We start from the raw sequence: 14,867 nt of genomic DNA, 5'->3' as shown, positions 1-14,867 counted from the left end.
CATTCAGTCACACACCTGAGTCCTGATCCATTTCCTGCCTGCGAACCTCCCACCTGCATGTTATCAAGCAATCTTGCTGCAGATTGGTCAAGCAAGTTGATTAGGGAAGTGTAAAAAATATGTGACTTGTTGTCTTCCATAAACAATAGCTTCCAGAATTTCATAAACTATCTGTCCTTGGGCAAGGGACTTAACCTCAGAGGCATTTTTGTTTCATGGATCTCTTAGGTATTGTCATTAAGACTTAAAATGAAATTTACACTCTCACAATACAAATAAATAAATAATAAAACAGTAAGGAAGGGGGCCCTGAAGTTGGACTCTCACAGTTCTGGTAAAAAAAAAAAAAGTGGGAATAAGTCAGAATAAATGGATATAATTGTCATAACCTATGTAAGTAGACAAGGGTAGATTAAAATGTGCTAAGATAGTTAAAATTTAATAAGTATAATAAGAACTCATGGATCATTGAAAGAATAACAGGAATATTGTATGTTTCACATTTTAGCAGAATTTCCATGCTACTGTGTGAAGAAAAAGTATACATGAAAAAAATGGGATAAGGAGATTATTTTCCATAGATATCTATTAAGAATTCTCTCCAAAGATGAAAGTGGCTTCAAGCAAAATGAAATTATAGAAAGAAATGAGTTGTATTTCCCCCACCATATGCTTAACATTCTTCAAAGTGATGCTTTCTTTATTCATCTATGACATCCAAGAAGTCATTATATGTTTTTATGCTTTGAGGTGCATAATAACAGTAGGAGTCATAAACAAATTGTTCTTCATAGAACTTTGAGGATGGCTGGAATTAAAATCAAGTTAGGGGAGGCAAATATCAATATGTATTTAAACATACACACTTGTTATTGATAATCACATCCAATGAAGCATATATAGGAGTTGGTCTATTGTAGTAGAGAAAAAAGAAATGGTCCCTTTTACGGTGAAAATAGCCTAGGAATTTCTACATGAATATCTTATTTTTAAGCACTCTGTAGATGATTGGTTGAAATATTGCCTTGAGATATTTGAACATTCTAGCTCAGTGTTAATTTAGAGAAGGAGACTGGGAGTCATATGCAACAGAAAAATAAGCATTTATGAAAGAATCAATGGGCTCAAGCATAAGAATAGTAACACCAAAATACATACAAAAATTACAGAGAGGAGTGAGAGAAAGAGCCCATAGCACTTTTGCTACCTGCTTAGACTTGTCTGTGGTTTTTTTTTTTTTTTTTTGGTCTTTACACCTGATTGTTATACAAAAATTAAGGAAGCCAGCCTTTGATGCAGGCTACATGAAGCTTTATATATTTTTTTTCAAGGTGATATGGTATCTTTATTATGGCAATGCACACTTGTGGTTATACTATACAAAGTGAGACATTTAGGTCTTTGGTGATCTCTGTAGTAGCAATTATAGTTATGGATATTTTAAATTTTGATGTAGATTTTATTTTGACACTTGAAAATTTGGTTATATTTTTATTTTATTTACTTACATATTAAAGATTTGTGCCTCCTCCCCGCCACCGCCTCCCATTTCTCTCCCCCTCCNATCGCTTCCTATGTATAACCCCAGCAGCACAGACATTAAGGGCAACATTGAATAAATGGGACCTACTGAAACTGAGAAGCTTCTGCAAAGCAAAGGACACTGTCACTAAGACAAAAAGGCAACCCACTGACTGGGAGAAGATCTTCACCACCCCCGCAACAGACAAAGGTCTGATCTCCAAAATATATAAAGAACTCAAGAAACTAGACGTTAAAATGCTAATTAACCCAATTAAAAAATGGGGCACTGACCTGAACAGAGAATTCTCAACAGAAGAAGTTCAAATGGCTAAAAGACACTTAAGGTTATGCTCAACCTCCTTAGCGATCAGGGAAATGCAAATCAAAACAACTTTGAGATATCATCTTACACCTGTCAGAATGGCTAAAATCAAAAACACCAATGATAGCCTTTGCTGGAGAGGTTGTGGAGGAAGGGGTACCCTCATCCATTGCTGGTGGGAATGCAAACTTGTGCAACCACTTTGGAAAGCAGTGTGGCGGTTTCTCAGGAAATTCGGGATCAACCTACCCCTGGACCCAGCAATACCACTCTTGGGAATATACCCAAGAGTTGCCCTATATACAACAAAAGTATATGCCCAACTATGTGCATGGCAGCATTGTTTGTAATAGCCGGAACCTGGAAACAACCTAGATGCCCTTCAATGGAAGAATGAATGAAGAAAGTATGGAATTTATATTTTGAAGCAAAACCAAATACTTCTCTACCTTACTTCCTGCATTAGTTTGAGAGGAAATGGCCACCAAAGGGAGACACATAATTGGGAGGTTTGTCCTTGTTGGAGTAGGTGTGATATTGTAGAAAGTAGGGATTTGAAGTCGCATATATCCCCAAGCAACCTCCAGTTAGACAATCTACTCAGTTACCTTTTGATCAAGATGTAGCCAGCACCATGTCTGCCTGCATGCTGCCATGCTTCCCACGACGATGAAAATGGACTAAATCTCTGAATTGTAAATCTACACCTCAATGAAATGTTTTGCTTTATAATTGTTGATGTGGTCATGGTATCTGTCTTCACAGCTATAGAAACCCTAACTAAGACACTTTTCTTCTGATAATCCCTTCTCTTTTTTTCCCTTTGCAATTTCCAGACAGGGTTTCTCTGTGCAACCTTGGACCAGCTTAGTTTCAAACTTGAATTCACCTGTCTGTGCTTCCTTAGAACTGATTAAAGGTGTATACTATCATCTTCCAGCTCCTTCTGATAATTCCTAGTGATTAAAAAGTAAAAACATATGAACCATGATTTACCTTCTTTCTTTACTATCAATAACAAAATATTCTGTAGATACACACAAGATCTTATTTGAAATATAGAATCTGTGGCTCACTCCATATTTGCTAAATAAAGCTTTTGCACAGGACAAAAACACACATGATTTTGGTACTCTCTACATGATTCTAAGTATTCTAATTTTTGAAAGGCTTCCATAGCTATATGGAAATAATGCAATGTCTCAATTCACTGCAGGTCCACATACTTATGTGTGAGATTCTTATAAATGCATATCAAATTATAAAATCTTTTGTTATGCTACCCTATGTTTGTCACTGAAAATTTTCTTCTTCATGAATATTTTTCTTTCTTCATATATGTTGTTGAATAATTAGAATATAGATAATACATATATAGAAATAATTTTCTTTTTTAATTACTATCTTATTCAAATATCCTCTTATTTTTCTTTCTGTGTTCAACAATGATATGCACAATATATTTGAAACATTTCTGATTATTTTAAGCTATAATATAATTACATCAGAGCTAAAATTTTATTGTGATTTCTTTGTCCATTTTATTTTTGATCAGGAGAATATGTCTAATCTGTAGAAGAAGCAATTTGGTGCAATTTCTATTTCCCAATTCAGTTCAATTATTTTGGAAGGTAAAATGAGAAAGTAAACCAGCTATACTGCAATGAATTGTGATAAGTTCAAGAAAAATCTTTTAGCTTTGTGGCTTTGGTAATGGAGTACATCCTCATGCTACTCAAATGATCATCTCTGATTTTTAAGGCATCTGGCTTTTAGGAGTTGAGAATGACTGACATCTTCTTAGACATAGTATATTATGATGCTATAATTCTCTATTATTACAGCTTGTTCCTAGAAAGCTTCCGCGGTCTATCATAGACTAGCAAGATGCATAAGACTTTATCTGTAAATGACGCTAACTCCAAGGGACATATTTCAGATATCATTGTTCATAATATTACTTTTACAATGTAGACAGTCTCCCTTTGAACACTTTTGTGTTTGAGAGCAGAAATGTGTTAGAAATCACTGATATTCATCCCATGTCCTCAAAAAGACTATGATAACAGGTATGAATTCTCTCCATCTCCATTTATTATGTGAGTTTTATTAGAAAGGCACAAAATTTTAAGGCTTTTTTTAGAAAGTATATTGGTGAATGAAGGTATTAACCAACTGAGTTTTCTTTGTGATTTTCAAGTATAAAAAATATTGATCCAGTTTGAACTACAGAGTCAACCAAAAAAATTAAACACACTTCTTAATTATTCTTAACCTCATGTGGATACAAAAGTATCTATTTAATTTAGAGAAATTAGTGTGTTTTTGTTGGAATTGATTTTGGTGGTTTATTCAAAATACTATTTCCAAATATGCTATCTGTTATACATTAGTAGCTCACAGTGAGGTGTTACTCCCCACTAAGTAGCAATTATGGTATAATTTGAAAATGTTGTATACATTATGCAGAGCAGACAATACTATTTCAGACAGGTACCTTCTTGGGGTCAGAGTCTCTCTGATGGCCACAAAAGTGATCACGAGGGTGCTACTATGATATAAACACTTGCCTACCATGTTAATGATGAACATTTATGATATCTGGCCTCTTTTCAACAGCTGTAGGTCGACCTGTCAACCACGGATGAAATCCAGACTGAGTACTGTAGGATGAAATATCCCAAATCCAATCAGATATCCCATGAATTGCTCAACCACATGCACATAGTTAACATTTGTTTTCTGAGGTAAGAACTTAACTGAAGAAGGACGCTAAAAAGAAATCCCACACTAGCTCAGAACTGAGTATAATAAAGGGTTGTTTATTTAAGGGTAGACTCACAGATCACAGTCCTCTGCTTAAATGGGGAAATAGGAACCGAATCTAGCTCTCACTAACTCATCAGTTCCTCCTCTGTACCTTTTCCAGTGAAGATCACTGTCTCTGGACCGGGTTGCTGGCTCAATCCTGGTCTGCGAGTGTCCCAGGACTTGATTGGCTCCTGGGACTAGATTGGCTGCTGGCTGCTGGCTTCTGCTCCTGTGGAGCTTGCTTCTTCAGGCCCATTCTGTCCTAGGTAGGCTGTACTGTTTTAATCTTTGGGACACAGAACTCATTTTGATTAAAATATTGGACCTGAGAAATAAAACCTAAACTTTTCCCTTAGCGAAAGAAGGACTCAAAATAAGGAATGACCGAAGGCCCCTCTTCACTTAAGAGGAGGGTAGCATAAGGTTTTAACTGCTTCTCAGAGCCTGGAACTGGTGTTTGATAGCAGCAATGTCATTGGACTCTCACCCATCAGAAAAAAAAAAAAAAAAAAAAAAAAACAAAAAAAAAAACCCAACTTTTCTAGTCCTTTGATTACAAAGAATTTAAGAAAATTGTGGATTTATTGTTAATTCCTATTCTAGAATTATGGTATCGACTTGGTAATGTTTGTAACTGCTTATAAGATGTTGAGAAAAGTTTGACATGCCCTGTAAATGCTTGGATTTAATGCATTTGTTAAGAGTTCTAGATTTTGATTCAGTATAATATGGTTAGGAGGTGTTTTAAGCCATCTGTAGAAAATATTTCCAACTCAGGTGATCCTCCTCTCCTTTAATGAGGAGACTATAGCCTTTAGGAGCATGATTATGCATATCTTTCCTGACAAGAAAGTGTGACTCTGAAACACAGAGCCCAAAGTCATTTCTCTCCCTTAATGTATTTTGTTTCCCAGAAGTTAGCAAAGATGGGTTCGAAGCTTCTTCTCCCCAGATTTCTAAGACAGGAACTTGTATGATTAGAAGGCCTGTTCTAAAGTCAGTTAAGTCTGGGTAAAGGAAGGGATCTTTGCCTAATACAGATGTGATAATCTATCCTGGTTCAGAAGCACAGGCTTTATTAAAATTAATAAAAGGATGCAAATTGTAGGGGCTGAGAATTGCAGGCCCATTCCAACATTATCTGGTGGTGAGAGAATTATTAGTGACCTACAAGGTGTAATTTGCACCTTTCACACTGAAGGTGGTTGCCTGGCCTTTTGATAGTGTAACAGCCTGATGCCATCCTAACAAGTGGTCAAGATATGCTAATGTTATTCTGCTCCTTCTATCGTAAATTAGGAGGTCACCTTCAGAAGAGGTGTTTTTAGTCTACGTGACAAACTTGTCATAGACATGAAAATAGGTATGGATATGCCCTAAGGCATTCCTTTACTACCTAGGAAACAATGTTTTAACTTCTTTAGAAGTTTGTGTTACCTCCCCCTTTTAGTTTACCTTGACTTAAAAGCTGTTTGGGAAAATAAATACAGGTGATTTCAGGATCTGATTTCAGATTTGTGGATTTGAATGTACCCTGGAACTCCCTCCTGATACTGTCATGTGAACCATGCTTCAATTATTCCTATACCTCCACTCTGGTACAAAGAATGATTTATGTACAGACTGGTCCTCACAGAATTCCTTGTCTATAATCTCTTCTCAGATATTCTATTCTACCACAATTAAAACATTTGGCATTATGATGTCTCCTCATACCTTTGAAAATTGCTTCACCTACCCAAGACTCAGTCAAATGTTTCAATGTTCATTGTATGCAAGATCCATTCATTCACTGATGCTGCTCTAACCTTTAAAGGCCTAAGCATCATTTTGCATTTTAAGTTGGCATCTTCACATGCCAGAGATTCAATAAATACTCATCTAGCATATGGGTCTATTACTCCTAATTGTTCACTCTTAGTTAATCTTATAAAAAAAGTCACTAAAGGGTTCTCTCTGGCTCTGTTTAATATTGGTATATGATTCAATTAATTTTCTTAGTTCTTGAATCCTGTCTCAAACATTTAAGGGCTGCTTTGTGGCATAGGGACATGATTTGTTCATTGTAAAGCATTTGAACCTGTGGGTCAGCATAAGTACCCTCACCAAGAATTTGATCTTAGAAAGCCTCAAGTCCTTTTGCTTTTCCTTGTTCTAAAAATTTTGTTTCTTTTCTCAAATAACATTTCTACAATAGTTGTGGCCCATCATTCAGGACTGCTGAAACTAATTAAAGCCAATGGTGTGGGGTAGCCCTATTGCTAGAAGCCTATTTCTTTACCATCACCTTAACAAATGCTGAATGCAAGCCATAGGATACTACTGCTTGCATAATTTCTTTTAGAACATTTATTCCTATCCATGTAAATTATCCATGTACATTTTTGGATCTATTTGGGCAGTTAGAATTTGATGTTTTTCAGAGTTGATTACAATGTAAGAAGCAAAATTGCTAGATAAGTTATCTCTGACAGATACTGTGATGTTAAATCCTGTCCTTGTACCTTCTTTCCCTGCTCATCAGCTCCAATAATTTCCTCAACTGTTTCAAATCTTTTTACTACTGTCTTTTGTAAAGCTGGAATCTCATGGACTAAACATATTTCTAGTGATTTCATTGAGGCATATAGCCTTTGGTCCTCATTCTGCACATGTGATTCCAAGGCATGAAGTTTTTCCTTTAAAGATAACATCTTATAATTTGACATTATTTGGATAGGATGCAGATTGCTTTCCTGGAGAGATACTTTATCTGTTAACATATCATAACTTTGTAACATTTTGATAGTCAAATTCAACAGTAAGAATACCTTCAGATAATTTCTCAGTACACTTTGACATGAATTGATTTTTTTCTATCAAATTAATGTTATCCTTTTCAATAGTATTAATTTTTTCAGGTAAGTTTTGATTTTTGATGATATTAAACCTGTCAGCTAGCTGATCATTAGTCTGTAGAAACTGTATCATTTCTAAAAGTGCCTCATTCTTGGCTCTGTTATCAAACCATTTTCTTAAGAATATAATATGAAAAAGCAAATTTAGTTCCAATATCCAATAAATGGATATATCAGAAAATTTGTATAAGCCTTGCAGAATATAATCCATAGTATAAGTAAAAAAGTTAACAAATTTCTAGATGGTAATATTGTCTGCAATTATATAATTTTCAAGCTTATTGATTTATTTATTAACCAAAAAGTTACCTTGTTATAAGGTTTCAGTAAATTGCTGTAGAGATAATAATCTTTATTTTTCAGCAGATGTCTCAGTTGCAGCTTCATAGCAAAGAGACATGACCGGTGGTGGCATGACCTGTGACTGCATGAACAGTCTTGCACTGCTTTGATTTCCTACCTTGGTGCCTGGTTTAATACCGACAAATATGCTTTGCTTGACTAATTAAAAGCAATTAAATCAATTCTTCATATGGAGTAAGGAGCCCAGAGCTCATGAACAGGGAGCAAAAGCCAGAAGCTGCCCAAGTAGCCATGTGGCATTTAAAGCAGCAGTTGTGAGGAAGAGAGTCTGTGCAAGCCTTTGGAGATTTCTGAGTCACCACTCCACTGTGGCACTATTTTGAAAAAAAAAAAAAAAAAGCTTAGTAGGTGAAATCAAGCCATGGAGACATGGGTAGGAGACTTTCTGGGCTGCAAACCTTTTGGGCCTTTCAGACCTGTCCGCCCTGTAAGTATCAAGTTAGGATCCATGTGGTCACCAGATGAAGAAGGACGCTAAAAAGAAACTCCACACTATCTCAGAATTGAGTATAATAAAGGGCTTTTTATTTAGGGGTAGACTCACAGATCACAGTCTTCTGCACAAATGGGGAGACAGAGCCAATTCCAGCAGTCAAAAGAGAGCAAGAGTACACACTTTACATCAACATTTATAGTATATGAGGCCATGCCCAAGTGGGTGGTAGCTTAAAGGCTATTGACTGAAGGAGTTCTCACATCACTTATCAGCTCTGCTCCATTTTAGGCACTGCATGATTTTCACTCATGCTCTTACACTTTCCCATTTTGTTTTATAAGATCCCATACTTCATTACTCAATGCTTTTACTATCACCACCAGCAATCTCTGATGTAGGGACTTGCAATTTTGTTGTATCTCAGCCAACCATATAATGAGGACTTCAGTTTGATTTTCAGCAACTTGAGCTCTGTAGCTCCTGGGAATATTATTATCTTCCAGTGTACACTTTAAAAAACTTTACATTATTTATGCATATCTGGAGCCAATTAATTGTTTTACTAAATTTCTTGTTGTCTTTCCCTGTATTCTGAGATCCTAGAAGCTTTTGGATTTTTATCAGAAACCTCATTCTTATCCTTTGTCAATTTAAACAATTGTTAAGAACAACTAACCAGTATCATCATTTTCCTCATTTTTCCACAAATTGTCAAAAGTTTCATATACTGCACCAACAAATTTATTACCCCTCACAACTGGATAATCAGGGTAATCAAATGCATGTATCTCCTTGAGTATTTAATGTAGTTCACATCATGCGTTATCAGTACACTCTGAGTTTCCAGGAGAGGCCCTCCATACAGTGCAACTATTGTTCCTCCCCCCCCCCCATGATGGACTATATTCCCCAAACCCTGAGCCCAAATCATCCCTTCCTTCCTTCCTTGGTGTTGTTTTGGTCAGTTGATTAGTCACAGTAATGTAGAAAGAAACTAAGGAGAGTGGTACTTTATACAGATATTGTATATATTTCATTAAGAAATTAACTACCCAAAAACTTGTTAATGTGACTCATACTTAATATTTTCTTATATTAATACTCAACACCTGTGGAAAAATCATAAGAAAGAGAATGTTTTATCAAAACTCATCGTTTCATACATTCTCACTCAAGAGCCATGACTGAGTCCTGTTTTACTCATTACTTTGTGTCAAGGTTCTTCATCTGTGATTCTCAAAGGTACAATAATGCAATAGTGGTATGACTACCTTAGTGAAAACACACACTTTCTGATTGGATAGCAATCAACTTTTTAAATGTCTAATTGACTCAATAGAACAAATTCATTGCTGGAAATTTAATTTTACCCAATTATTCTTTCATGGTGATGTCATGGAGCTTAGAGGAAAACCAATTACTAAAACCTATATATTGTCTTACTGTATTCTAAATACTTATGACAAAGAAAAGTGGCATTAGCTAAAGCCCCAAAATAATCCACACTTGTGAAGGATTTTTGCTAAAACCGAAATGGCAAAATACATTCTATTCTGGATGTATAATGAAGAAAGAGATACCTTTAATACAGATCTTTAGAGCTGGGAAAAAGACATGTCTTTTTTAAAAATCATTTGAGTTGGGAAAACTTACCTCTTATCTGGGCCGTATTCTAAAAGACTTCCTTTTCCGGGAGATTGAGACCATGAAAAGCTCTCCAACTGGTCAAAACCAAATACAGATGACATGATTGTGGGCTGCCCAAAAACTTAATTGGTCCGTCTGCAATGGAACCACTGTGAAGTCTCAGAGGACATGATAAAAGAGGACAGGAAAATAAAAAGTATCAGAAAAGCAGAATTCCTGATACTGAACAGTGTACCCTATACATGATACACAGGATAAATCCATGAAATCTTAATAATATGGTTTTTCTGCTGGCTAATTTTATGTCAACTTGACAGAAGTTAGAGTTGTCAGAGAGGAGGGAGACTGAATTGAAAAAAAAAAATTACCTCCATAAGATTATACTGCAGGCAACCCTATAGAGCAGTTTCTTAACTAATTATTGATGAGAAACATCATAGCTTGTTAGGGATATTGCCACCTGGACTGGTGGTCCTGGCTTCTATTAAAAAGCAGTTTGAGCAAACTATGATGAGTAAACCAGTAAGCAACAGTTCTCCATAGACTCTGCGTTACATCCTGTCTCCAGCTTTCTGCTATGCTTTATATTTTGTCCTCACTTTCTTCAATGATGGAATGTGAAAGCATAAGCCAAATAAATTCTTAGCTCCCTGACTTCTTTCCCATCATGATCTTAGAGGTAGATACCATAACAAAGATATTCACCTCAACCTGATTTATCTAAGAACAATCTAACTGGCATGCCAGGGTGGATGGAGGAAAAGTTGTAGGCAGTTAATTGTGAGACAGACAGTGAAAGAGAGAAGAGAGAGAGAGAGAGAGAGAGAGAGAGAGAGAGAGAGAGAGAGAGAGAGAGAGGGAGAGAGGTGGAAGGAGGGAAAATATGTTTTCTCCATGAGTTAGCCCATTAATAGTGTATATAATCTTAAATAGTCAGCCTGAAACCTGTGTACATATAAGAAACACTGAATGTACTCAATAGTTTATACATTTATGTATGTGTGTGTTTCTCTGTGTGTATACACAGGTATTTAAATGCAACAATGATAAAAGAAGAAAAAGACATGAGTTTTAAGGGTGGAGATTGAAGGGGGAATTATGTAAATATTGTATTTGTGTTAGAAATTCTCAAAAATTAAAGCATGAAAGTTTTAAAAAAAATAGTTAAAATGTGTTTGGATAGTTATGTAATTTTCATAGTAGTCACTCATTTACACTTATTGTGATTACTAAAATATTTCCTAATATTTTATTGAACCACACTAAGTGTATATATACAATTTATTTAAACCACACTAAGTGTATATAGACAACTTATTTCAAGCATATTATGTGCTATGAATAGATCCATTTTTCTATAATAAACTATCCTTTCCTACTTAAGTATAGCTATCTTTCAATAGATTGATGAGCAAAAAATGTTCTATGTATATACAAGGTATTTTTATTCAGTCATAAAAAGTACATCATATAATTTGCAGAAAAACTAGGTAAAAATGGAAATTATCATTAAGTGAAATGCCCCAGACTCAAAAAGATAAACATTTCATGCTTTTCTCTCATTCTGGGATCTATAGTTTTATATAGCTACATACACCAAATTTAGACTAATAGATTACATTAAAAAAAAACAGAAATGGGGCAATAATCTTGCTCAGTATCTCTACTGGATTTTCTCAGTTCATAATTTCAAGAATTATAGAATGGGAAAAATTTGTTTGCTTATTTGTTTATGTATGCATTTATTTATTTAATTTTTGTATTTTGTGGATTTCACTGTGTAGTCTTGATTGTTCTAAAACTCATTCCGTAGACCAGACTGGTCACAAACTCCCAGAGATTCTCCTTCCTTTGCTTCCCAAGTTATGGGATTAAAGGGGTGCATCACCGCTGCCTGGCTTAAGATTGGAACACGTATGTATATCTATCAGTTCACCAGAAGGTTATCAGGGACCTTTGAGTGCCAGCCTCAGTGTCCCCTTCAGGGCTCAGAAGAAGACTTGGTAATTAGCTCTGAGGGTAAAATGAACACTCCACTATGAACTTTTCTGCATCAGTTTCTTTATTTTTCTCCCGCTGCTCTCCTCCTGTTCTGTAAAGTTTCCAGTTTATCTACACACACAAAACAAAGGGAATTCCCTAAGCCTGGACCTTTCTTTATCTTTGAAAGTCCCAATTGTGGTTTATATGAAAGACTCCTTTCCTGAAAACACATCCTGCTAAATGGAAGATAGTTGCTGGGAGGTGGTTTCTAATGTATCTCAGGAAATGAGGTAGCAATTAGACAGTGGAAACCACGGTTACTGACCACATGACTAAATTTCCCACTGCATGTTCCACAGCATGGGTGGGAAACAAAGGCTGAATTTTTCAGGAATAATCATTTTTACGACTTAGATTTCTGGAGGAAAATTGCATGTCAGTTCTGGGATAGCTTCATGTGAGTTGTTAGTTGAAGTGGTCCCAGAGTCTCTCAAAATAATGTAGACTTTGAAATCCCTTCTCATCACTAATGGTAAGAACCTGTTCCTGAAGACATCAAACATTTTTTTAAAGGAATAAACATTATATTTATTATTTGATAATAGCTTTAAATCTCACTTATCTATCTAAATCATAATAAAATTATTTTTCCATGACATTGAGTGCATAACCTACATGACCTACAACAAGGAACAAGGAAGTCTCAGAGGGTGGGACATCAAACCTTTTGGTCATAAAATAAGAGAGACTAAACAGGAACTGAGCCAGAAGATTCTTCCCGGTTGATAAGTTCTCATAGTATCTGAGGTGCTGTGTAGACTGCTGGGGAAGAAAAACAATGAATAGCCATATGTAGCTATGGACCTTATATACTACAATATTGACCTTCCATACAGGGTATGCCCCTGGATGCAATAATGGCATTACTATTTCAGGAAAACCATTACTTTCTGATTAGATTTGAGGCTCACTACATTGGAGTTAAATCGCAGGCACTATAAAACTGGCCAATCATCCATGACTGTATAACATGTTGGTCCTGATTTTTGGCTAAAGGGACACATTATCAAACTTCATTCTAAATATTTCTGTTTATTTTTGTAGATTAGTTGAGTGCTGCTCTCAGGCTTAGTTAAACAGGGCTCTTTTTGCAGTGTGTGGCAGTTAATGCAGGGACTCAGAACTCGTTAAAATGCTGAGATTAAGCCGGGCGATGGTGGTGCACGCCTTTAATCTCAGCACTTGGGAGGCAGAGGCAGGCGGATCTCTGTGAGTTCGAGGCCAGCCGGGTCTACAGAGCTAGTGCCAGGACAGGCTCCAAAGCCACAGAGAAACCCTGTCTCGAAAAACCAAAAAAAAAAAAAAAAAATGCTGAGATTAAGTGATTGTTAAGAGTTTAGCCTTGAAAAAGTTACACACACACACACACACACACACACACACACACACACACACAATATTTCCTCCAAGAATTGGAAAATACAGAGAGTGGACCAAAAGAATGTAAGAGTCAGAGGATTGAGAGAAGTGCTATGACATGATTTGCTAGCACCTGAGAGTGATAAGGTTATTACAATTATGAATTCAAGGCATTGAGGGTTACTAATAAAAGACTTGAGTAAGAAAAGCCAAGGAACATTCCATAATGACGTAGGGATAGGCTAATAAGGCCCATCACCTCCTAAGGAGCTAAAAGTATTTTAATGGTTACTGGGGGAGAAGGAATGATATTCCTTGGTGGTATAATAAATTATCTTGTCCTGAGAAATCCCATGCTGTTTGTACCACAAACCTAAGTAAACTCAGTGGGTCACAAATCAAAAAATAGGTGAAATTAGATGGAACCTTTAGGAAAAGAAAAAGGGTTTTCTAGAGTAGGAAGGTAATAGAGGGTAGTAGTACACAGAAGCATCCACACACACACACACACACATATATATTGTGTGTGCATATATGAGTGAAATATTTTAAAACATTTTTTTAGTACCGATGTTAAAAATGAACATCCTTATGCCAGGGTTGTAGCTCAGTGGTAGAGCATTTCTCTAGCAAAATGTAATTCCTAATACTGTAGCAAGAAAATATTCTTTCCCTTTGGAGAGTAAGCTTATGGATTAGAGTAAACATAACTGCTTTCAACCAAACTGTGAAATGGAAAAGTAAAAACCTTTTTGGAAGTGTTCAGAGACAAAGAATAAGTATTCCTATAGATGAACATAATTCAACATAATTCTTATGACAGTTTTCTTTTTCTCTTTTGAAAGAAGCTAAAAGCCATACTTGATCTTATTAGAGTTATAATCATATGTAAACATTAGGCCTGTTTACACATCCATTGTTAGAGCTAGTATCTGTAAATGAATGAAGGTTAGCCTATTAATAGGTATATAATTTAGGACATTTTTTTTAACTTGTGATGAGATTTTATTTTTACAAAAACTGAGGTGTTGTTAACTTTTAGATCACAACTACTATGGCCAAATATGCAACCAGGGTTAGAAAAATTTTCAATTTTTTTTAATATATGACGTTTAAGTTTTTAATATCAAAATGTAGATCTAGTAATATACCTCATGTATAGTTATATCTTCATTGATTTAAAATATATTGCTGTGAAGTAATTTTTTAAAGATTCAGCTTAAATTTCATTCATTAATAAGGCTCACAATTTATGACATAAGAGGTTTTAATGTGTATAATTCTCACGAGCAAAGCTGAGCCTTATATCTTTCCTCAGATTTATGTGATTGAAACTGTTTGAATTAAAAGGTATTTTGCTATAAAACAAAGTGTAATTTTGAAGATTTTCCCAGTGTAATTAATGTCATTCCATTTAGTAAATTGACAATCTCTAGTGATAGAACTTATAGTATTAATCATAGGA

The sequence above is a fragment of the Alexandromys fortis genome, unplaced genomic scaffold (genome assembly GCF_014885135.2).
Source record: "Alexandromys fortis isolate MF-2015 unplaced genomic scaffold, M_Fortis_MF-2015_v1.1 scaffold_33, whole genome shotgun sequence".
In the NCBI taxonomy this organism is placed as follows: domain Eukaryota; kingdom Metazoa; phylum Chordata; class Mammalia; order Rodentia; family Cricetidae; genus Alexandromys; species Alexandromys fortis.
Note: the sequence above shows the minus strand (reverse complement) of the source record.